We start from the raw sequence: 27282 nt of genomic DNA on the forward strand, positions 1-27282 counted from the left end.
AAATATGCTCCTTAGTCGTCATTGAAAACTACACCGATTTTGCTCAAAAAAAGAAAAAGTGTAAACGCTTCTTTGGGAACCTCTGTGCACACCAAAAACTCAGATGCACAACCAGACTCCACTCAGTCTACATACAAAATTTTGACTTATTACGACATACAGTTTTTCAATTACGCGAGCTACGTTAAAACCAGGGGTGAATTCGTGTTTGGTCTTACTGGAACGCCGTTACTTTTCAAAAAAAAATAATACCGTTTCCACACAAAACTGGCCAAAAATCGTTATTTAATCATTTATCATTAGGGTTTCTGGTAAAGGAACAACTAAAAACTGTATTAAAATGTGTGCCACAAAATGTTTAGCGCAAGTGTTCAAAAACCATTCTTTTACACTATCCATGAAATGTCTAAAAAGTGCGCTAAGAAGGATATACATGTTCCGAACAGTGTTTCTAGAAGTGTTTTGAAAACTGACCGGAAAAAGTGTTCTAAAAAAGGGGACAAGTGTACGTGTTCAAAAAGTATTATGACATGTGTTCACAAAACAGTTCTAATAACTATTACAAAAATAGTGTTCTTAAAAAGGAGACATGTGTACGTGTGGTGCAAATAGTGTTCAAAAAGTGTTTGATTATTTGCAGTGCAGTTCCAGCGGTTGGAACATACATTTTATGTTTTTAAATTTATAATACGCGTTCTGACATTACAGTTTCTGAAGCCAACTTGAGATGTATATGAAAACATATTTTTGTTGGTGTTCTTCTGTCTTATTCCTCTAAAACATCTTTTAGGTTATCTTTTTTCTTTTAGACGCAGCCTTTTCAATTATTGTTTGCAGCTGTTATGTAATTAAAACTTAAATGGATAGATTTTTTTTTTGCCTCTGAACTTTACCTTGAGTAAACACGACCATGTTTTGCTTTCGTAAAAATATTTACAAGAGAAAGTAGTAGATTGATCAATGTTTAATTATTCTAATTATGTTACTCGAACTTAAAAAAATCCCTGAACTCACAGTTCAATCTACATGTGACGAAGACTGTTAAAGCAACCTGTTATCAATTAAAGCATTTCATAAGCTCTACAAATGAGTAAAATGAACATGTTTTGAACTCTAACGTTCTAAGAGCAAAACAAAAGATACTGCAACTTAAAATGTACAGATGGGGGACAAAATAATATGAACACCTGTGAAATAAAGAAAAATCTTTATTAACAGGGGGTTGGACCACCCTTTGATTGAAGAACAGATTGAATTCGACGGGGGATAGATGCATAAAGGTCATGGACAACATTTAAAAGGATATTAAGCCATTCCTCCTGCAGAATGGTCTCTAATTCCGAAAGTCCGGATGGAGGTGGAAATCAAGAACGAAGTTTGGACTCTAAATATCCCTATAAATGTTCAATAATATTTAAGTCCGGAGACTGAGGGGGCCAGACGAGATGTTCAACTTCACTCTCATGCTCTTCGAACCATTCTTGGACACATCTGGCAGTGTGTATGGGGGTGTTGTCTTGAAAGAGCGGTCGCTCTCCAGGGAACACAGTCTGGACAAACGGATGGACATGATCCTCTAGAATGCTCAGATAGTCATTAGATTTGACACGCCCATGCAGAATAACAAGTGGCCCAAGACCACGCCAAGATATCGCACCCCATACCATAATTGAGCCACCGCTTCACAGTCGCCAAGAGGCATTCAGGATTAAAGGTTTCTAAAGGCGTTCGCCAGACATAAACGCGCCCGGTAGTCTGAAATAGGGTAAATGATGATTCATCTGACCATATTACCTGTTGCCACATCTGTGGGGACCAAACTTTGTGGTATCTGCACCATTGGCGTCGCTTGAAAGCATTAGTTGCTGTCACCAAGGGTTTTCGAATTGCCACTCTTCCATAAATGTTCGCAGCATGAAGTTCCCTTTTGACAGTTTTTGTTGAAACGGGGTCCTGGAGATGGCTGTTCATTTCAGATGTTATTTCGGATAAGGATTGCTTGCGCTTTCGGGCTACCTTGCGCTTCAAAGCTCTTCTATCCCTATCAGCAAGCTTTGACTTTCGGCCACTGTGGTGCTTTGAAGACGTCGTCTTACCTTCTTTCGTGTATGCTGTCATAACCACTGACACCGTACCTCTTGCACACCTCAAAAGCTTTGCTGTTTCCGTAACCTATGCTCCAATTAAACGCGCCCCACTAATCATTCCTCTTTGGAACTCTGTAAGGTGTGAAATCTCAGCTTATTACAGAAATTTAGAACCAAGCACGCAACATTTGTGACTACTGTTGAGACACTGATAGGTTTCTCTTCACGCTCACCAGGTGGCAGACTTCTGTTGCAGGTCGCGTGGCTGTACCATAAGTGTGAAATACGGCATACTAAACGGCATAAGCTGTAATTGCATAAGTAAACAGTTAAAGCTTTTTAAATAAAAATATAAACCAGTGAAAAATTCCAAAAGTCAAACTATTTCACACAAAAAATAAAAAAAAAGTATAGATAAAATTTCAAAACTTAAAATGTGTTGCACTTATTTTATAAAAGAAAACATATAGCTCTAAACCATCAATTAAAGCTCTAATGTTGCATTCTAATTCGTAATCTCTTGAATATAGTCTTGTCTCTGAAAGAAAGAAAAATAAATTGTGCATGTTGAAATCGGAAATTAATCATTATGATTAAATGCTTTCATTTTGTTTTGTCCAAAATGAAAAATATGAAATTTGTTTTCGTGCAAAGATAAATGAAACCACACATTTCTCAGACTTTAATGACCGGTGGATTAAAAGAAATGCAAAATAAATTACACAGTAGCACAAGCAGTATTATTATCTGTTTTTCTTGGCAAAATAAGGAGATATCCTTTTACTTCCACCTCCCGTTTTAATAATTAGCTTATTTTTAGGAATGTGTTTTCCAACGAGAAGCACCATTTTATTATAGGAAGTTATAAATTATTCAGGATTTATATAACGAAGTCGACTGTATTGATTGCAATAATTATCAGTAATTTTCCCAGCTCATTTCGAGAAATTTACGGAAACCAAATATAGTTTCAAACTGGTTCTAAATTTTATCACTTAAGATATTTTGTCGGATACGTTTAAACTTGTATTTCAAATGTCATAATACTAGCATAAAAACAGCATTTGACAAAATAATAAAGAAATGTTATTCAAACTTATTTTACACGATTTAATTCAACCATTAACCCATTAACTTCGTTTCAAAAAAAAAAAAATGTTCAAGGCTAAAAACTGCATAAAAACTGTTTAAATTTTTGTTTCTATGACCTTTGTAAATCATTATAAGAATTAATCAAACCTTATTTAGGGTTAATGCAGTTAGTCAAGATTAATTTGATCATGCAATTAGTAAAACGCTGAGAAAAATTTACTTATCTATATATATATATATATATATATATATATATATATATATATATATATATATATATATATATAAATGAATGTTTGTCTGTATGTCATCCATGAACTCAAAAACTACCCGGCAGATTTGGCTGAAACTTTCACCGTTTGTTATTTTTGGTACTGGGAATGTTTATAGACCAGTTCGAAAAAAATCCGATCGATAGTTCCTTTTTTATTCCAATTTAAGTCACAATCCATTGGATAAATACGAATAAAATTATCGACTGCAGAAATTAATTCGCGTGAAAGATCTCATTGATAAGAAGTTAGCTGTTGCCATTTTTCTTGAGTTTGAACAAATAAATTCTTTCTTTATTGTTTTATGGCTTTTCATGCAACGGGGGGATTAAAAACTTTTTCTATTTGATATTTTTAGCGATTGATTGATCTTGCAAACTGCGTGAGTACAAAATTTGAGTATAGTCACGGCTTCACTTGATACCTGGACAGATTATTATGAAAATTGCTATATATATATATATATATATATATATATATATATATATATATATATATATATATATATATATATATATATATATATATATATATATATATATATATATATATATATGTATTTTTCCACGGAGAAGGTGCATAATATGCTCATTGAAGCCACTCGCCACCAGGTGGCACTGCTGAGTAACAACTTCTGCCCCGTTCAACCGATTGTTATGAAAATCAGTATAATGATGCATTTTTTTGTTGGCGTAGCAACACGCGTCGGGTACAGCTAGTATCTAATAAATTTAAATAATGAAATTTATCAAATGCTGAAGTTTGGTAGTATTTTTTTACCACACACTTCTGTGAACACTTCTGTAGTGACAGTTTAATAATTTGAAGTCAAACACTAGTAACAGTTCAGTCCTTTATGTGTTGAACCGTTGCATAAAATTTAAAAAAGACTTTGCACATTTTAACAGAATCTGAAGATAAAGTATGGTATTATTACTTTTAAAATAAATGTTTTGCAAACGGCATGCTTTTAATTTAAGCACCGACTATTCCAATAATATTTGTGCAAATAATATGTGTGGCAACGGCCTAAACTCAGAGAAACAGCGCATGCAAATCTGGCAAAGTTTATTTAAAAGGCTCCAGCTGAGTTGGCTAGCGCGCGGTATCTGGATTGATGTGTTGTGTGTAAATGTTAGATTATTCCGAGATGGAACTGATTAATTTATATTTATTTCTTTTAATGGTAATGTGTTTTGTTGCAATTTACAATAAATGTTCGCTTTTAACAACTGGATTACCCGTCTCTACATTGGTGACCTGAACACGCAGTTATCAGTTGGTAGCGAAATGATTTCAAGAAAGAATGGGTCGCAGCAATTCGCCGGAAAGTAATTTATTTCGACGAAAAACTTCAATTTTTTTCAACTGTCTTGCTTTTCTGTGCATGTGTCCTTTGAGGTGCTTGAGTGTAGCATTGTACCCAAGCTATTAGTTGTTTCATGTTAGTATGGAAACAAAAGAGAATTTAAATTTGGCTCAAAAGGAAGTAAGTGCTGAAAACTTAAGTTGCAATAGGGTTTCTGTAAAAGTACCTAATTTTTGGCCTAATAATGCGAAGTTATTTTTTGTACAACTTGAAGCTAGTTTTAGGTTAGCTGGCGTTACGGTTGAACAAACCAAATTCGATCATTTGGTTGCGTCGCTAGTTACGGTTCGTCCAGATTGACTCAACACCCAATGAGTGCGAAAAGATGCTTGGCATAAAATTAGCAAGGACATCGCCGTACAGACCCCAAAGTAACGGTCTGGTGGAAAGATTGCACCGACCATTGAAGCAAGCTTTGATGTGTTACAAATCCGATTGGTTTGAAGCACTTCCATTAGTGCTGTTGGGACTCAGATCTACGTTACGTGAAGACCTTGGCGCGTCCGCGGCACAGCTGACTTATGGGTCAACTCTACGGTTACCTGGACAGTTGTATGAAGAAAAAACTTTATCTAATATGCCTGACTACGTTGCACGTCTTCAAAGACTGATTAGCTCGCTAAGTCCATCTACTCCTATTCGGCATGGTCAACAACGGATTTATATCCCTAAAGATCTGCAAAACTGTACACATGTTTTTGTGCGCTTAGATGCTGTAAAAAAGTCATTGCAGCCGCCATACGAAGGGCCTTATGAGGTCCTAAAGAGGATGGACAAGAACTTTTTGATTTCGGTGAACGACAAGGAAAAGATCGTTCACATCGATCGCTTAAAACCAGCATTTTTAATTGCTGGAGATTCCAATCCAAGGACTCCTGGAGTTACAACAAGGTTTGGCCGCAAAGTACGTTTTCGTCTCCCAATGGTCTTGTGAGACTGGTGAGGGAGTCTGTGGCAACGGCCTAAACTCAGAGAAACAGCGCATGCAAATCTGGCAAAGTTTATTTAAAAGGCTCCAGCTGAGTTGGCTAGCGCGCGGTATCTGGATTGATGTGTTGTGTGTAAATGTTAGATTATTCCGAGATGGAACTGATTAATTTATATTTATTTCTTTTAATGGTAATGTGTTTTGTTGCAATTTACAATAAATGTTCGCTTTTAACAACTGGATTACCCGTCTCTACATATGTAATACATGCTTCCTTCAAAAGATGTAAGGCTAAAATACTTACTACGATGAAAAAGATAATAGTGCGATGAAAAACAGTTATTGAAATTTAAAACAAAAATAAAAATCTAATGCAGGAAAACATTTTAAATTATTGTATTCAAATTGATAAATCTTTCGTAAAAGAAGTCACACAACGAATAAACGCATAATTTAAAAGGATTCAACAAAAATTTCTGTAAATAAAATGATATGCGGATAAAATTTCACTCTTTAAAATTGTTTGATTGAATCTCTTTTTCAAAGCAAGCTTAAATAACATTTTTATTATAATTATTTTTTTAATTTATTTTATTTATTAAAAGCATTGCACACTACACAAAGAATCCAGTTACAGTGGCAACAATATAAAAATAAGCAATTAAAAAAACTATACATTTAAATTATTAAAACATAAAGACTTAAAATTGTAAAATGACAAGTTAAAAATATCTAAATCATGACAATGAATGTTAAAAAGTTTGTAAAATTTAAAAAGACAAAAATTGTCAAAAAAGTTCCGTCTGGTAAAAATATTTTTAAAAGAAGAATAACTCCTAAGAGTCCTACTTGGGACAGCAAGTTGTATCGAATCGACTTTATCTGAGCAGTCAATCAAATTATGTAGAACCATGTAGAAAAAAAGAAGACACAAAATGCCACGGCGTGATTTAAGCGTGGAAACATTATAAATATTACATAAATGAGATAAGAATAAGTTAAAAATTTTTGATTATTAGTTCTGTAACATAAGTAATAAACAAATTAGGATTGAACCTGCTCAAGAGTTTTAGATTTATTATTGTAATAGGAATAACAAATAAGACTGCAGTACTCTACTTACGTATTTTTCTATTTCATGACATTTTAATCATTGAATAAATAATTCTTTCAGCACGTAATTAATCTTTTTAAGATAGTATTTTGAATTCGCACTTATTAACTATAAATAGTAAGAAAATTGTCGTTAAAATTTAAACCACAAGTAAATCGATTATTTCAGAAAAGGCGTAAGTCCAACCAATGCAACTTTTCAGGAATCAATGAAAGTGATTATTTCATTCAGAAATATACTAAATTTACGAACATTTTTATGACTAATCTAGCCACAAGTAAGATCATTACCTCACCTTAAATTAAGTTTTATTTTGTCACTGAAATTAATTATTATTATTATTTTGTTTTTTAATTTGGACTTATGCCCTTTCTGCAATAAATATCCTGAAAGACTAGTTTAGAGTGATGAAAATGTAAATCAAGTGAAACAGATTTGTTTCAAACTGATTTATGATAATAAAAAATAACATAACGAAGTGACAAAAATAATTAGTGAAGTCCGTATTCATAAATTCATTATCTTACGAAAATACATCCGTTTACTTTCCTCTTTCTCTCATCTTATTTTAGGGAAATAATAAAGTCTGGTGTAAAAGAAATACAATAACTAACAAACTGAGATAAAAAGAAAAAGTTTTACATGTGTATAAGACTATATTCATATTAATATTCATCAAATACATCCTCCATTGAAATCTTTTTTTCTATCCATCTCTTGTCTGGTTTTGTGTACCAGTTCGATATACATATTTGTGTGACTATGTTCAAAATTGCACTGAATATATTTATTATTTCTTCCAACAATATGAAAAATTTCCCTTCATACACAATATTGACAAATGTAGTTCAGCCGACAAGAGTTACTTTGCAATATTATCTTGAAAACCGTCTATAAAATAGCTAGCCTGCAACCGTTACTTTGATGTTCTATCGAATATTTAAACATCATGAATGTTGATAATTGAAAACATTTCTTGCCCAGTAGAATCTTTTTCCAAAATCTCAATTTGGGAGATAAGTCCTCTTGAAATCTAAATTATGAATTCCTTCCATCTAAAATGAAGGGCACCCGTTTTAGCAATTACAGATTTCATTGTTTTCAAAAAATTTAACGGTGAACCTGCATGTGATTTCAATATTTCACATATAAAAGATTGAACTTCACATGTTTATAATCTGACATATCTGGTATACATTTGCTTTACTGTCCCAAAATAACGGTCGCAAAAGACAAACGAATGCCTCTCAGAGGAAAATCGTCAGCAATCTTGTTAAAATTCTTCAGTGTTATTTCTAGAAAAAGTCTCCTGCAGTGTTGTCCTTATTTTGACTAGCGTATATCACACTGAAAGCATAGTTTTTTCACATTTCATAGAGTGATGTTAGTAAAACCCCTGAGAAATTAGCAAATTTTGTTCCGATTAAGTGATTTCAAATTCTCTCTAACCCCCCGAACTGACGAACCTACCATTACCAAAATTATGGTTGTTCAAAGGAGTTATTTGTTTTTAATTCATTACGCTAAAAAATCTAGTTCTTCTATGATCTTGCTATTGCGTCTTACTATTTCGTCCTACCCGTTTAGTGCAGAAAGGGCATAAGTCCGGGACCTATGCCCTTTCTGCACTAAACGAAAAATGTGACCCCCAATGTGTGGCTTGTTGTACAAGGATTGACTTCCCTGCTACACCGGTCGATGTCTCTATATACAAATATTCAAAAACTCAATTTTGAAAAAAAAAAAAAAAAAAGGAATTATGCCCTTTCTGCAATAATTGATTCACGTGTCCTACGCAATGCAAATATATATTTCGTATTATTTATGATATCATAGCATAGTTCTTGTTTTTCATTTCGGAATCATGAGTTATTTTTTTATTTAACTAAAAACTTTTTATTAATTTTTTTCTCAAATAATTTCATTGAATCACGGTAATTTTACTCATAACCCAGTCGCATAATTGAGACTTATGAGTAAATTAGTTTTTAGAAAAACTTTAAAAGATGTATCAATAAAAATGTTAATTGAATCGCTAATTTGTGTGAAAAGAGTAATCAAAGTTACACTTGTATGTATTACTTCGGCATATACAAAATGTATTACTTCGGCATATTTATTTGAAAATAATATTTAAACTTAAAAAAAAATGGATTCAACACAACATTTTATGCTTAAATTTTGGTTCGAAATTGGTGTTACATTGACAAAAATAGTCTTCAATTTCTGTATTTCTGTTTCCGTTGTTGTTGTTGCCTTGTGCTAGCTAGGATGGCAATTTTGGGTGCGCTGTTTCACTTTTCTAACTATACCGTAATTTGGTGTGAAGTCCGACTTTCACAGTACACATGCCATAAGGATCCGTTTATAGCGTAAGCAACCATTCACAGCACAACAACACATTTACACAAAGAAAGGAGAAGAACATGAGAGAGAAAGTACATCCATGCCCGAGCCAGAATTCGAACCCGGGACCTCCCCATCGCAGTCAGACTTCTCTGATCTTTAGACAAGGTGGCTGGCTCAGTTTCCGTTGCACAGTAAACATTACTTGAACTTAGCATTGCCATGAAGCACAAACGAGCTCTTTTTCAGCTTTTGAGAGAGACTTAAATGTGGGTTCACAGATAGCTGTACAATTCTAATTTGAATCTTCCACGACGAACCGATTAGAAGAAAGTGAGGCACAAAAATGTGAAAGCAAATACAATCCTTAAAATGGAATCGAGGATGGTTAAAATAAAATTTTCGGTTAGCGGTACGTTTGCAAACAAATGTAAATCTACGGTCCTATCGAATCCTATCGAAAACACTAGTCCAAATTTATTTTGGGGGGCGATAAAAAAGTGGATTAAGTATTTAGTTAAGAATTTGTAAAACACTTTTCATTCGTTTTCTTCCCCCTTTTATGGGAAGGAATTTTCTTTTACTTCATTCAAGTGAGTTAACATAATAGGTAACTAGAGTATCCAACAGTGTGGTTTTTTTTACAAAGCATCAACATAATTTTATTTTTATATTTTCGGTTGCCTTTAGCCAATGTAATGGCCAGTTACACATATTTTAATTTCCTTGAAAGACACGGAAAGGAAAGAACGGAAGCATATCATGCATTTGATGTCCTCATTCTTAAATCTAACGGGTTAAATACGTCACAAAAGAAAGGAAAAGAAAGTTTAAAGTGCAACATTATTCGGGGCCAAATCATTGAGCTCATATAACGTGAAAAAGTACCTCGTTTCGAGACTGCCTTTTGTTGTGTTGCCTTGGAGACGAAGATGAATCTTCTGTTATATGAATCTCAGTGATAATCGCGACTTCCTAGCTGTCATGAAAGAACACAAAGGAGTTCTATTGGGAGCGCAGAAACTTGATTTTCTAATCTGAATAAACTGGAGACCTGCATCATAAGACGAAAATGCAACCAAATTCTGATTACTTCGTTTCTGTGGGGGACATTGTGACAAGCTGCTGTTATTACTACCTTAAACCTTGCGCCAATGAGATTAATATGGGGCTAAAGCATGTGACTCAAACTAAGATTTTATAGAAAAATAACAATACTCTATATGAATTAATGTATTACGCTATGCGCCTGCGATTTATAAATTCATTCGTAGAAAAGATTTTCGTAAAAGGCTTTTTTTTTAAATAAAAAAAGTAAGAGCAATAAAGAAGAGGTTTGAAGCATTGAAACAATATCGCAAAAACAAGTCCAATAAATTAAAATATTATCATAATGCTATAAAATTACGTGTTAAATGTTTGTCGGTGGGTTTGTCTCTGTGTCTTCTCCGTAAAACCTTTTGAAATAGGGGAGAACTGCCTAAAACGGGGACGTCGTTTAAAATGAGGACATTTAATTTCTCATTGATTTGCAATATTATCGTTAGTGCAGCACATTGCTATCCATACTCCATATTATCTCTAGTTGTGTCAGGTTTGACAGCTTGTTCTTTTATAGGAAAATTTATTAAAAAAAACTTCGGTCTTTTGTTCCATTTTCACCTTTTACTTTATCAAATTTTATGGATTTGCTTAAGAAAATTCTGATTTGAAACGTACAGCATCAATTTTTCTACATTTAAATTGAGTTTTAATGCATTTATAGTTAAGTTATCTAATACCTGTCTAAAGGATTGCCATTTTTTTAAACAAAATATGACACTGCATTTATAACAAAGGGTATCGATGGTAATCGTAAACGGGGTCGTCTCCGTTTTGGACGTCATAAAGTATTATTGAATTATCTTACATTATGTGCTTCAATTGTAAAGATCTAATTTTGTTAGGTGTTTTATTTCAGTAAAGTAAATTAGTAATGTTCAATGCAAAGGTATGTTCTGAAAATGTCGTATAAATTATATTTCATCAGTATAGAGAAGACACAAATATAGAAATTAAGTGATGCAAATTTTATAAAAATTACTCAATAATAAAAGTTACTTTTATTTAAAATTTTCATGACAGTTGATCTTGGATTCAAATTTTTGATAATGGGGTTCTATCAAAGAAAAACTGATTGACACAGCTGGTTTCAGAAACTATTCAAGCAGTGTTGGATGTTACTACGGCAACTAAATAATCCAAAGCTTATCGAGTATTTCTAGAGAAAAGGGTGAAAGAGGCTCGACAGAAGAAGTTGTGAAATTTAAGAGAATTAATTGGTGATGAGATTATATAATGGAGGTATTACGATATTACTCTAGCTAATGATCTAAAATTCAAGAAAAAGAGTATGAAACAGCAAGTGAAATGATTTGATGAGAAGCAGGAGACAGCTGACTTTTGCATCTTTTATAATGAGCTACATGCAAATTCAAAGGACAAAGAGATGTGACAGATGTCGAGTTTGGGCACATGAAGCCTGTTAAATACAGTTATAAGTGATGTTAATTTTACTTGTGACACTTGTATCGTGTTATAGGTGTAAGCTACTGCCTACATAGACAATAATAATAATAAAGACAATTTTCTAGTCTTTACGGTTCAATTTTTGGATTTTAAAACCTTGTGTTTTTATTGTTTTGTATGAAAACCTCAACCTGTTATCTAAACGGGAATATTGTTCATTTAGCAAAAAAGAAAAAAAAAATTTACACCAAGTCATTTTTTTTTTTTAACTAACAACTCCGTTTTCTGATAGTCTGTGATATATTCCGTTTAAATTTTCTTTCTTTAAAATATTTGTTTTGGCAGGCCAAAATATATTCGACAAATTTCCCCCACCCGCTCCAGTTTTTAGTTAAAACGTATCTACAAGGACACATTTATTCCTCAACTTTCAGATTGGAATTAGTTTCTGTTCACCTTTTAAAAGTTGCAAAAGTTAGTCACTTAAATATTCAACGAGGAAATTTAAATACAATATAAATGCGGATCTAACAAATTGGGTTTGCTCGGAAAAAACTTCATCGAAAAAAGCTTGATATGCAAAACCTGTGCTAAAAAGTAGTTTTTAATTTGAAGATGATAAAATCTTTTCGAAAAATTAAAAAATATTTAAAAAAATATCAAACTTAAATTTAAAAAAAATTAAAAGCGAAAACGTTTAAGAAGGAAAATATGTTTAAACAGCGAAAACTCCTGATAATCACATACATTTTATTTTTAGATATTTTTTGTACATGATGAAGAAAATAAGTTATTAGTACAAGATGCGGCAACTTAAATTCCATGTTCAAAGCGCAGTAATACCCGTATTTTGAATCAGAATATATTTTTTTGAGCAATCACGATTGCTTATTGTTCTTACGTGACTGTTTTGAATTTCTATCATTTTATTTTCCCACCACCTCCACCTGCCAGCACCGCCGTCGCGTCGACCGGCCTCACGATGCTGCTCCTCTTGCGAAAACCGTCTCCAGGTTGCGTCCATATCCTACAGACACACGCATACACACACATACACACACTCATGCCTGCGCACAGACACAAACACACACTCCTACACACACACACTCATGCCTGCACACAGACACAAACACATATGCCTACATAGACACGAACGTCTGCACACACACGCGCGTACACACACAGAACTGCATACACAACACGCACAAACATGCATACATACACACACACATGTGCCTACACAAACACACACGCGTATTCATACACACACACGCTCGTGATTGCGAAAAACATAATTTGAATTCAAGTCTCCAGGTTGCGACCATATCCTACACACACACGCATACACGCACACCTACTCACACATACACACACTCATGTCTGCGCACAGACACAAACACATATGCCTACATACACACACATACACACACACGCGCGTACACACACAGCACTGCATACACAACACGCACACATGCATACATACACACACGCACCCACACACATGCGCCTACACAAACACACGCGCGCATTCATACACACACACGCTCGCGATTATGAGAAACATAATTTGAATTCAAGATGCCAAAAATTCAAATTAATACCTATAATTTTTATTTATTTCTTTATTTTTAAAAACAATGTAATTACATTAAATAAATGAAATACCAACGTCTTAATGCACAAAAAAATGTAATTTTTGTACATTAAAACGTTGGTAATTTATTTATTTAACTTTCAAGCACAAGGGTATTTATTCGCTAATGTAGGCCAGGGTCATTCCATAGTGACGAACGTAACATTTAGAGACTCTGTTTCGTCGCATATCATGAGTTTTAAACGTCTAATAAACATTTACTTGTGGTTTTGTGGAATTTTGTGAAAGAATAAAACTAATGAGTAATATTCATGCAATAAAACACAGTATAAATCACATAAATTGGTTTTTGACACCTTGAATTTGCAACATGAAATTCAGCTCTAAAATTCTTTAAAGTTTAGGTAGATATTATTGTAGAAACAGTACAATGCGTTATTTTCATTCCTTATCTTTAACTTTCACGCAGAATAATACTCATTTTTTTAATAATGTAACAGAAATGAATATTTCTTCAAAATATGACGTGTGACGAACGTAACATTGAAGAACGTAACTCTGAAGTTACGTTCGTCACAGTGATGAATCGTGTAGTTTTTTAGACCGTTGCGTGTCTAAACATTAATTAATAGGTAAGCACTAATGCTTTGTCAGAAAAGTAACACTTATATCAACAATTTTTCAGCATGAATAAAACAAATGCTTTTTTATTGGCGTTGTGCAAACTTTATTTTTTTTCTCCTCTGCTTTGAAGTGAAACTTTTTATGCGAGAGCTTTGCTTTTCTGATCCCCAATACTTTTGTGTGATGGAAGCGACGTAGTTGTTTTTTAATTGCTTCCAGAAAAAATGAAAAATGATAGCATTTAAATTTAATTTTGTTTATAAAATGAAAAAAAAAAATAATTTCTTGGCTTAAGTTAGTAAATACACTCTACAACAAAAAAAAAAAAAAAAAAAAAAAACAAAAAACAAAAATCGACGTACCAAGAAGGATTTGCCTGATTGAGACGAAAACTGGTGAATAGAAAGACAATGTACATAATAATAAATGATTAAAATCTCAGAACAATTGAACAATTTATGTCAGAGTTACAGTAACAAGTTCAATAAGGTGTTTGTCCCTGCCTCTAGCCTGGATACAAGTTAAAACACGGCGTGGTATTGACCGATAAAGATCCCGGATGGTGTCCTGCGGTATTTTCTGCCGAATTCGCTCCAATTGTTAAGCGAGGTCATCAACATTACTTGCCAAATGCAATCGCCTTTCGATCATATCATAGACATGCTCGATGGGAGGGAGATCTGGCGGGCCAAGGAAGTGTTTGACAAGCTTGCAGACAGTTCAGAGCAGCACGTGCCGTATCTGGTCTGGCATTGTCCTGCTGTAAAACCAGTCGAGAGTACTGCAAAAGAAACGATAGTAAAACAGGTCTTAGGATGTCGTTGAGGTACCGTTGTGCAGTAAGTGTACCTCTAAGTACGACCAAAGGGGTCCGGCTATCAAACGGAATGGCACTTTAGACTACAATGCCTTGTTGAGGGTCGGTGTTTCGGGCAATAGTAAAAGCAGGATCCCCCCTCTGCCATGGCTGTCTCCAAACACGTCTTTGATGATCGTCAAGACACATTTGGAAACGGGATTCATCGCTAAAGACTATACATCTCCAGTCGGCATCATTCCAACCTAATCGAGCTATGCACCATTGTAATCTGGCTCGGCAGTAAGCAGTTGTTAGTGGCTGGTGGCATAATGGTAGGCGCGAGCGTAGATTTCGCTGTCTCAACCGTCTGTAAATGGTCATGATGGACACTTGTGTTTGGGTTGAACGTCTGATGATGGATAGAGATAAAGAAAGCGCTGTGACAGCTGATCAAACAATCACTCTGTCCTCATGACTTGTTGTGGTCTTAGGTGGACCGCTACCATCCTGACGCTGAACTCAGCCATTTTCCACCCATCATTGCCATCATCTTCGAATCGATGCATCGCTTCGACTCAAATGACGAGTGATTCTCCGATTTGTACAACCGGCCTCTTTCAATCCAATGATACGACCTCTCTCTAACTCTGACAGTTGCTCGTAATGAGCACGTAAAGCATTTTTTAAGTTATTGAAAGGTAATCTGAATGGCAATCAAACCAAAAGTTTTAACAACCGTTGAAGAACTGCTCCTTATATACATCTGCTGGATGCGCAGTTTCGATGCGCTGGAGATCAAACTATTCATTCATTGGACACCAAATTTTAATTATTTGCATATCTGGTCAAAACACTCGTGCATGCGAAATTTCAAAGCAATCGGATGATTGCTTCTTGGTGAGTCGATTTTTTGTTATAGAGTGTATTTGTAGATTTTAGTCACTTTAAACCTTTTAAATAATGCAGGTTTTCTAGGATTTCTTTGATTCAAGTTTAAGAGCGTAATTCACATTGCTAAAGTTTAGCCTTGAATTTAGTTCGTTAACTTTTATTATCAAAATTAACTTTGTTATTATTATTATCTTTTATTGTTTTTGGCTACAGCTAAAAGGTGGATTTCGAGTAATTTTTAGTTTTCTCACTGTTTATAATCTATTTTCTTCATTAAAGTATGCAATAATTGTGAATATACCTAAGTCAAACGCAGAAAGAACAAGAGCTTGGCGTGAGAGAAGACGTACGGGTGAAATGGCAGTTTAGAATGTAATAAAGAAAAAAAGATAAAAGTTTTTCGTCTGTCTTGGGTCTTTACAACACATTTTTTTTTATCATACACAAGCGGAACCTTTTTTATTCCAGAAAGCTATCAAGAAATGTAATCTTCTTTACGAAAACAATATTCATTGTAAGGATTGTCTTTTCAAGAAAGCTTCTTCTGGGAAGTTTTTGACTTTCATTTCTGCCACAGTAATTTCAATATTATTATTATTATTATTTAGCAAGATAACATAAAAAAGCCTATTTTTTCCTGGGACTACATGGAAGAGCGTGCTTTTTGAATATTTCCGTAAACTTAGCATGTTGAGAAAGGCGAAGTTGCATTGGTTTACAACTCTATACAAAGCTAACTTACTAGCTTCTCTACAATTGATTCTCATCCTCCTGACTTCTCATTTTTGATTCCTCAGTCTTCTTGATTTTTTTTATCTTTGTATGTGTGTGTCTGTGTGTGTGTGTGTGTGTGAGTGTGTTTTTTTTCCGCAATATTCGCATACGCTCTGCTGCTTTATTTCTTATCATTTCCTTTTTCTTTACCTGTCATTCTTGCTCTCTGCTTTAACTCTCTCTATTTTTTTTTTTTTTTTTTTTTGAGCTGTGTGTGCTGATTTTTCTATATAATGCAACCCAAGGAAATTCCACAAATATGAGTTGAAAGTCGAGTTAATTGTTGCAAAAATTACAAAATATTATACAGTAACATTGAAAAAACAACTATTTCAAAATATACATTCCATTCATTTTTTATTGAATTAAACGTTCGAAAAATGCATTGTTTGTTTCAAGCGATTAGGTTCGTCACAATCAATATGTTACGTTCGTCACGATGATAACTAATTAAGTAAATAATTTAATATAAATTCAACATTTCAAGTGCATTCTAGGAAGCTCTTGGGAAGAAAATAAAGCAATTTTTTTCTTTTTTTAGTCCTATAAAAAGTGTGGAAAGGATAATACGACGTTTTGTGACGAACCGTTCAACACAGAGTGCAATTAGGCTCAACGAGAAAAAAAAATAAAATTCAATGAAAGAAACTAAAGAAACAGAAATCTCAAAATGTAAGCAATAATTGAAAAAAAAATATTTACATCGAATGTATGCTTAAAAAATTACAGGTTGCGTTTCTTGAATGCTTTATAGTTAAAATTTACATGTTGTTGTTAATGATCTTTAAGCAGTAATTATTCGACCCACGGCATCCATCTTAAAAAACCGTTTACGAGATTCCAAAATTAGGAATGTTATCTCTAAAATTATGTAAAACACATTAATATTGATTGAGTTTGAAATGTTGGCCTGTGCAGGTTGACATTTTCGTGAAATGACCCCCCCCCCCCTATCTAAAATTTTCTTTTACACATGTTTTCAAGTTGCATCAGGTAAGTGACGTCCATCTACTGCCCATTTACTGAATAAAAACCGATTTTGATGTTTCTCATCACCACTATCAGCTTATCAAAGAGTAATTTCAACTATTGCCAAAATGTTGAGCTAGTGTTCTAGAAGGGTCATTAAATAGTTGACATAAACGCGGGTAATCGGGATTTCAAGAAACCTACCAAAAAGTTGCAAGGGACCTAAACAGACCTAAATATCCTTCATTGAACTAAGGCGCTTCGGAAAGTCAGAAATTATTCCGTCTTAACCGCCATTAATTTAACTGAAGTGTTTTGTCCTCATTATTTGGCATATGACACGCAGTGTTTTCTGTCTCGGCTAACCAAACTTTTAAAACTAATATTTTATTTTTAACTTTAATATTTAACTTTTAGCTTTTAAAATGTCGTAGCCAAATAGATATAGCATCATATTAAACCATTTCAGTGAAATATTATTAAAAAAATAAAGATTTCGGTATCTAATCAGCCGCATTTCAATTATTCTTGTACATTAATCGAATGTTATTGTTCGCGAATTTACAAAACTTGCCTGCAATCGCTCTGTGGGATTCGAGAATTAATTTGTGAACGATCCCCCCCTCACCCATTATCATCAAAATATGGAACTGTGTTAATTAGGTGATAGTACACTAAAGAAAATCCGAAATGTTACTTAGTGTTTTCATGTAGCGTTTCGGAATTTCAATGGTTTTTATCCACATCCTGGAAAATTCAAGTGTCATGGTCAAAAAGTTTCCTGAATTGCTACAAGTTGCACGAATGCAGACTCCTCACGGTTGTGAAAAACATATTTAGCTCCCATTTTAAGAATTAACTGAATGTATATATGAAGTGCATTGACTTCAGTTCAACTACGGCCCGTCCAGACTAAGTAAGCTCCCAAAGGGAGCGTAATAAGTCCACGGACTACGTAGCTTTGAAAGAATTGCAAGTGAGGAAAATTCCAGATATTTACTTGCAATTCTGGCTTAGCTTTGGCCATGTTTGCAATGCTGCTATTGGAACTTCTTTGGTAAGTCCAGAAGGTGCCAAGCTATTATATTATACCTACCTAAGTTGTCTCTAAAGTCCCAGAGACAGGACTGGCTTTAATCGGTAAGATTTCTAAATTTTTCAGGGGGCTTCCAGGATAATTTTTGGAAGGTTACTGAATTTTAGCAGAAAACGTTCCTGTTTTTTTGCAAGATATGTTACTGGCAGTGATTAGGCACATCAGCTGACCATTATTTTCCAAGAACGTTTCTGAATCGTTTTTACAGTCTACGAAAGCAGTACTTTTTAATGGCGACACAAGAAGAAAATGGTTTTTTTTTTTGCATGTTACAGTCGTATGATGTTCATTTGTTCTTGCAGTGCTTCGGGGGCACATTTATGACCATGTATATGTAGTCCAACTTCGAAAAAACTCAAGGATAGCATTTATGTGGCAATAATGACCGTAATTAGGAAGACGCTATAAAATGTATGGGATGAGTTATCATATGAAATGATTATTATTGCCGCATGGATGCTATCCGAGGTTTCTTCAAGCAATTTTGATTGCGGGGGTGCGTAAACAAGGCCCTTAATGTCCCCTCAAAGCTCTGCAAGAACAGATGAAAATCACGCATACTGTAACCCAAAACAAAAGCAAAAAATACTCTTTTTGTTTTTCGCCATTTTCGAACTATTGCTTTTGCATTACCACTTGACCAACACAAGTGCAAACCTTGATGAGTTTGAGGTTGCTTTTTTATCCTCATATATATAATAGCCAATTCACTGATCGAGTAACGGTCTTGACGTCACTAACAATGAAAATCGCGCCATGACAAGATAATTCGATAATATTTTTTGGTAATGTTTGACATACAGGAAAATACTTTATTTTGACAAGGCTGAAACTTGAATCGGTAAAGTAACTGTTTTACTGGCAAAACTGTAATTTAAGGAGAATGAAGAAACGAAAGAGTAGTCAACAAGGGACGCTATCTACTGGAGTTTAGGGTAAATCCACTGTGGTCAGGGTTAAAATTTCCACAATCAAATTTTCACCAAACTGGCAATTGTTTCGTTCAAATGTAAAAGCAGTTTTTACCCCTTTACGAGCGATTTTCAAGTATGAAATAAGTACAATTGTTTTACTGCATTTAAAATTCAGAATGCAAACTTTTAGCAAATAATACTTAATTCATTTAAATATAAAGTTAAAAAAGTTTTTGTCTAAATTGTTTTATTTTTCCCTTTAATATTTGATTTTTGATTTTTTATACATAAAGCATCATTAAGTAGAAGTGAATATTTCATCGTCTTCTTCTCCAAAATTCCGCTTTTGCTATTAATGCTCGTATTCATCGTAATTCATTTTAGTGCGTCATAAGGCAAGTAAGAAGATATGTTATAATTCTTAAAAAGCTGTAAAGAGTCATTTAAATATTTTTACGCATTCAAAAATGTGTTTTGAACCGGAGCCTTAATAGTATTTGACAGTCTGACGCTATTTTTTTATAATAATGTTATACTTACGCATATTTATCCAATTAAGGTTTTGAAATTTATTTCACTTCAAACGGATTGCATTCAAATGTTTTCTTAATTGCTTACTTCTAAACATAAATAAAGATGTTTGTTATGTGAACATTTCAGGGAATTATCGTTAATATCCTGTTCAGGTAGAGTGTTAGAACAGTATGTCTCTTAAAAATAACTGGAAAATGAAAAATCATTTACTGAGTGCTTAAAAGAGTAATAATGTGCTTCTCGACTTTTTGTTTTATGGAGTTAATCCATTTGGCAAGTGAAGCATCCATACTAGAGAATAATTAATCAGTAAACTAAAGAAAGTTCTTAAAATGTTTGATGATGACACACCCACTGACGATAGAAACACTAAGCTGTACATTATTAGACATAAATTCAACTGTGTTAAATGTATCTGCGTCATACGCTTATGTTGCAGCTATTGCATTATGTTTCAGCGATTCTGCATAAAAGTAAGTTCCTAAAATATGCTCATGTGCATGATTTTGCAATGCTTTTGAAATTGCAAAAGCATGAGGTATTCTCGCTTTCAGGTTAAATTTTTACCAAATGAAAATTTGGGTATAATATTCAAATTATTGATAGTTCAGGGTCGTAATAAATTCTCGTGCTGGACCGAGCTGTCCGAGCTTACTGATCAAGTCGAATGAATAGATAGCTGTAATATTAGTTTTAAGATTGAAAGGAAACTTGAGTAATGTAGAAATATTAAACAATTTTAAAGTGAGTATAATAACATATTTTCTAATACATGAGCAAAAAAAGGTAAAACACGGGCGATCGGAAATAGCTGCATCAGCTCTCTTTTAAAGCAGCGTGGTTACCTAATTTGTTTAAAAAAAAAGAAAAAATTGGATTATTATGCCACATTTCACCTTTGAGATTATCAGCTATTTGATTTTTTTCTAAATGTATTTTATTCTAAAAACACAGTGTCAAAGAAATGAAGTTTAATGGTAAGCCAATTACTTCACTACATTAAATGTAAAAGCAAGTTTTGGCATTTTTAAAGAGAACTAAATTTTTTCGCGGTGTCTGATCGTGTGATTTTCATAATTTAATTTCAATGTTTAATTATAACGTAGAATAAAAATTGTTTCCAATGACTGTACAAATTGGTGGCAGCAAATTTTAAACATCGGTTCTCTTCTGATGAAACCTCATACCCAAAGTTTAACGCAGCAATCGCTGTAAAAATTCCACTATAAGAAAAAAACGAGCTGATGTGTGCCTCACATGACTTCCTTTTACTCCAATTTAATGTCATTTTCCCATTATTGGCAATTTTAATGTGATTCAATAATTTTCTCTCTAAATATCCCCAACAGTGGCCAAATTGAAACCACATTTTAAAAAAATATATAAATAAATAAATAAAAAAATCACCAAATTTGTCGCCAAGTTGGCGACAAAACTTGGCGACCAAAAGACTGGTGATATATCGCCAAGTGTCCGCCAAATTGTAACACCACTTGAGTTTACATCGAAATTAACAATGATTTCCCCCAAAAAGGGACAAAAGACCCCCTTAGAAACACCCAAATGCAACCAAAACGAGTGTCTATACGCTCTTAGGCACTTCTCCACAAGTGGTCGAGTCGAAAAAAGAAAACTTAACATTCATTTGGGGTTGAGTAAAATGGAAATTAAGGTCGATTTTTGAGTGAAAACTTTTTTGCGAATAAAATACTTCCTTTTTTGTAAAAGGAAGTAAAAAGGGAAACAATTTATCGGAAACCTTTGAATCACAGCACATTTCCCTGCCAAAAGAAATATATTCTCTCATCAACTGCATTAGCCTTCTTATTATTCACCTAATAGACCCATTTGACCATTACTTCTAAATACCTGTAATTTCTTCTAAAAGAGTATTAATGTTGCGACAGTACTGAACAAAAGACTTCTGATTCTTTGTAACGATTGATGTATTTGTTTTTAATTCTAAATCTTCAAGAATAAGAGAGCAAAAGTTCCTTGTTACGGAAAAACCACAAGTTTTATCAATTTTATCCTAATTAGTAAAATTAAAATTATTCATTTTTTTTTCTATCTGCTTCTTGTTTTCGGAAAGTTCACCAATTTTTTTAAGGCTGGGTTTCATTACCAAAAAGTCAAAATATGAAATTGACTGAAGCAAGCATTTTAGTATGTCCAGAAATTAGTATTAGCTACATATCCATTGGAACAAAATATCTTAGTAATCGTGGGAACTAAAAATAGAGGCAATTTCACGAGATAAATTGATATAAAGCTGCTAAAGCGAATGAAAAGACGAAGTAATAGTAAAAAGATTAAGAAAGAGAAAGTGACCTTACAGTAGTTTCAAGAATCAAAAAAAAATAATGTAATGATAATAATAATAATAATGGTAATAATAATGATAATAATAATAATAATTATAACAACAACAACAATAATAATGATGATGATGATGATGATGATGATGATGATGATAATGATAATGATGATAATAATAATAATAATAATAATAATAATAATAATAATAATAATAATAATAATAATAATAATAATGATAATAATAATAATAATAATAATAATAATAATAATAATAATAATAATAATAATAATAATCCTTGTCATTTTATTCCGACTTTAGAAACAAATATAGAAGATTCTTGAGAACTGCTTTTTGTTTAGAGGAGAAAAAAAAAATGTTATAGAACCATCACACTTTGGGTACAAATAAGGTACATTACCAAACTCGGGAAAAAAAAATACTTTCAAAAACTGATACATTTGGGCGACAACAAATACCATTTAATTGAAAATGGTTTTTAAGAATCAAGTGCTAGACACCAAAACTGGCTATCCTGTGTTTATTTTTGGTAAAAAATAATATTGTTAACCGACTTCAAAAAAGGAGGTTATGATTTCCTTATGTGGCTTTTTATGTATGTTTTCGTAATACTCCAAGAATACTGGACCGATTTGAAAAATTATTTTTTTGTTTGGAAGGGTATACTTTCCAGATGGTCCCATATTAATTTTGTCTGGATCTGATGAGGGTCCTAGAGAAATCTCAGAAACTTTGAATTTCATACGTTGCGGCTACCTAGACCAGCTTTCGTCAGCTGCGTGATACGTAACAAGTCACGTGGTTTTGGTGCGAACGATGCCTTTTTTTAACGGAGGAATCTTGTCTTGAACAATATTTAATTCTCACGCATCGGGATGTTTGATTTTCACGGCGCCGTCCGTTAATTTTAATTATAGTCTTACTAATTTTTTTTATTACTCATGTAGCAAATCAGTAAATTAAATGTATTTTACTACGAAAATAGTTGAATTAATTAATTTACCATAAAAAAATGCTAATAAATAACTTCATTTAGTCATTAAAGTTTTTTTTTTTTTTTTTTACTATTTCAATTTTGAAGAAATATATTTAGTGTTCAATTCAAGGGGAATTGAAAACAAAAATACCTCACCCCCCTCCGACAATTAAATTTATATTCTTTAATAAATATATCGTAACTGGTGTCCAATTTCTGAAGTTTGACAAGCATTCTAGACTTAATATTTCATGACGCCGTCAGTTTAATTTACAGTTATGGCAATACTAATTAACATACTTCGTTGGAAATTTTCTGTGTACCATGCTCCCCGATTACTAGAAGACGCCTGGACCGATTAGGAAAATTCTTTTACTGTTTGAAACGGTATACTTTTCCCGGTCGTCTAATGGTTTTCAAGTCCGGGTATGAGGGACAGTGGAGAAATCGAGGGAATTCTTTAAATTTCATAATCGCGCTTTGTTGTTGGTAAATTCCTAGCGTCTCACTTAGTGAAATGATTTTCATGGTCTTTTGTTTAATGGATAGGGGTGGTCTAACTTTGGTCCCAAACCTTCGCTTCACCACATTTGAGCTTTAGAAAAACGTTATGGGCAAAAAACAATAAATTTAATTTAGTTTCCTATTTAAACGATTAAATATGAAACCCATTGTTAAAGAAAGTGACATTAAACAAAGGTACTTTCTTCACTCAGTGTTAAGGAAAGAACTATAAAACATTAATATTAACCAGGGTGCTTTGGGGAAGTACCCCCCCCCCATTAATATTTTCTCTGTATTAATAATTAGTAGTCATATCGCAAATTTTTAATAAACACTCCTCTGACGCAAACAGGAAATTCATTTAGCATCACTGATCTAGTAGTATTTTGACCTTCATATATACAACATCACAGTAGATGCTCTGTTTCTAGTGTGGTGTTGATCTATAACGGGGATAAGTATACAGAATTGTGACTTTTCTCACGAGTTATGTGACACGTATTATTGTGAAGTATAAAACAGTTAAGAAAACCATTCACATTTAAATAGTTCTAACTAAATTAGGGCACATATAAATCCTGGAGAGGAACAAAGATTAGTTTTTAGTTAAAACCGTAAAAATGTTATGTGCATTAATATTTTTTTTTAACCAACTTCAAAAAAGACGTTCTCAATTTGTCGGAATCTTTTTATGTATGTCTCCTGTAAATCTCCTATATACCATTATGGAAAATTCTTTTTTTTTTTTTTTCTCGTTTGAAAAGATCTATACTTCCCAGGTGATCCCATGGTCGTCAGGTCAGTATCTGAAGATGGGATCCTTGAAAAATCAAGAAAGCTCTTCAAATTCTATGGGCAAAGTTAAAACGATTTCTGGTGTTTTTTAGTAACTCGTGATTTTTTTTTTTTTTTTTTTTTGAAAGCATACCTTGATTAAGTCAAACTGATGATGAAAACAATTTTTTTGTAAATAATTGCGCATTTGAAAAAGCCTTCTTTTACAAAGTTCGAGACTATTTCTTTCTATATTTTGCTCATCTTAGCTGTTTTCAGACTCTTGTACTTGACGCTTTCTCACTCGAGATGTACGTAAGGAGTGTACCACATACTCTACCCTACGTACTTATTTCATAGTTAACCCAATAAAAAACAAAAAATAAATTATTTTCAAATACAAAAAGAACAGACTTCAAAAAACAAAGAGGAACTAAAAAGTTAAAAAATAATTGGTCATACTTACAAACGATTTTCTACACAAACCTATAAATCAAATTTATTTTACAATTCCTGTACAAAAATCAAGTTAACTAAACACCCAATTATGAAATAAATACTGATTTTAATTACTATACCATAAATTATTTTAATAATTAACTAATTATATACGATCTCTTAATTTTTAATAACTATTTGAAGTCGGGGCCTCCTATAAACTACTACCTAACGTAACTGACAACCTACCAAATCCTGAGTTAAACACTTATTTCACAAAACGCAAAAGTGTTTTAAACCGAACCAACTCAGTTACGTTAGGCAGTAGTTTATAGGTGGCTCCGGCATCAAATGGTTATTAAAAATTAAGAGATCGTATATACTTAATTAGGTATTAAAATAATTTATCGTATAGTACTTAAAATCAGTGTTTTTTTTTAATTGAGTTTTTAGTTTAGTTGATTTTTGTATTGGTATTGTAAAATAAATTTGATTTATACGTTTGGGTAGGAAATCGTGTGTAAGTTTGATCAATTATTTTTTAATTTTTAGTTCATCTTTCTTTTTTGAAGTCGGTCCTCTTTTTATTTGAAAATACCTTATAGCCCTTCTCTTAAGTCTCTAGTAAGCATTAACTTGATTTTGTACAAAACAAAAATCTCCGTCTCTCATTTTTGACCGATTATTTTCAATTAAAGTAACAAAATCAATGGATTCCTAACGTGTTAACATCACCTAATATTTAGAAATGCTACACTTTTACGATAACACTCCTTTTGGTTCAATGATGAATTTTGGTGTCTGAGGCAACAACTTTTCCAATTGTAGAAATGAGATAATGAATGAAATGTCATTGAACAAAATCAAATGTATTAATCCTAAATAGAAAAAAGAACGAAATCAAAAATGAAATGACTTTTTTGAAACAGTTAGAAATTTATTGTAACACTAGCTAACCCAGACACGCGTTGCTGTGGCGAAGTAGTTGAATTAAATATTCTTTTACTCAGTATTTTGATAAAATCTAATTAATATTTTTAGTAAAGCTTAAAATAGTCTAGCCAATTTTAAAACATATCATATGAGATTGATAATTAGCGTTATAGGCTGAAAGAAGTTCTTATTAAATTTAGTAAGTACTAACTAAATTTTCAATGGCAAAAGAACTATACTTACGCTAAGTAAATTTTGCAAGTATGACTTCTGCCATAAATCAAAGCAAAATAACTTGAAAGTGATAGTAAATATCGAAACTGATTGTAAAATATCGGAACGTAGAAATTTTGCATAAACCAACATACACTTTTAGAATGTACACTACATTTTATTTATCTCAGATTTATCTATAGTTTGTTATAAATAACTTCTTTCTAATTTGTTCACAATATTTTTGGGAAATCTGTATTTTGCGAATACGAATAGATTTGACGGTTTCCCACTCGTGAGCAGGTGACATGTAGTTGCCCATGGGAGAAAAACTATTTTCCATGTTCAAACAGAATTTTTGGTTAAACATATTTTTGGTTATCGCGAAAGATAAGCGAAGCGGAAAATGAAGCCTTCTGAACTGTATTGAAGATTCTTACGATATTAATGCAATGCACGGCAGCAGGATGATTTCTCATTTAAACTTCCCCTCAAAATTGTTGCTTCAAGAACATCTCCGGTGATCCTTTTGATAACTATACGTGTATATTTGCAAAATCTAGATAGGTTTAAATTTTGGAGAAGATTAATTGCTAAACAAATTTTTAACTGGAGATTGTGTGGTGTCATTCCTAGTATATTCAGAGAATTTAAAATTCAGTTCGAAACTGAACGGATTCGTTCTCATCCACAATTCTATCCATTGATTTAAATGACTTCAAATTACCGGGCAACAACTGTTGTATCTAAAAGTTAATTGCGTATGAATCAACGTTTTTTGCCACAAAACCAGCGCGATTACAGGGGCAATTATGATAAAAAAATTAAATTTATCTGGGAATAGAGTCTTAATTAGTTCACTTTTCGTCTCAAAGGCAGTGTAGAAATTGTCTGGCTATTTGTTGTACTGTATATTTTGATACAGTTCAATTTCACTGTTTCCAATAAGCAGCAATTGCTTAAAAAATACATGTGCGATTAGATCATTTTTCGTTTATACCCGCATGTTCATTGCCAATCACAATATGTCGATATCATGCTAAAAAAACGATTGTTTTAAACATGCGTTGATTTCATCGGAATAACTGGTAATGTCTGCCGGAAGTCCCCAGACAGTATTCTGACAATTTCGCCTAAACGTTTATCGTTGCCGTTCAAATCTTGCATAATCCTATGATGTCCTTCGAATGAATGC

The 27282-nt window shown here is 32.9% G+C and overlaps 1 protein-coding gene across 1 annotated transcript in view; it reads left to right on the forward strand.

Annotated features, from left to right (window-relative positions):
- LOC129218442 (Kv channel-interacting protein 1-like) overlaps positions 1 to 27282 on the forward strand; it is a 115463-nt gene that overhangs the window by 39574 nt on the left and 48607 nt on the right. The gene's annotated exons all lie outside the window — the stretch shown is intronic.

The sequence above is a fragment of the Uloborus diversus genome, chromosome 3 (assembly GCF_026930045.1).
Source record: "Uloborus diversus isolate 005 chromosome 3, Udiv.v.3.1, whole genome shotgun sequence".
NCBI classification, from domain to species: Eukaryota; Metazoa; Arthropoda; class Arachnida; order Araneae; family Uloboridae; genus Uloborus; species Uloborus diversus.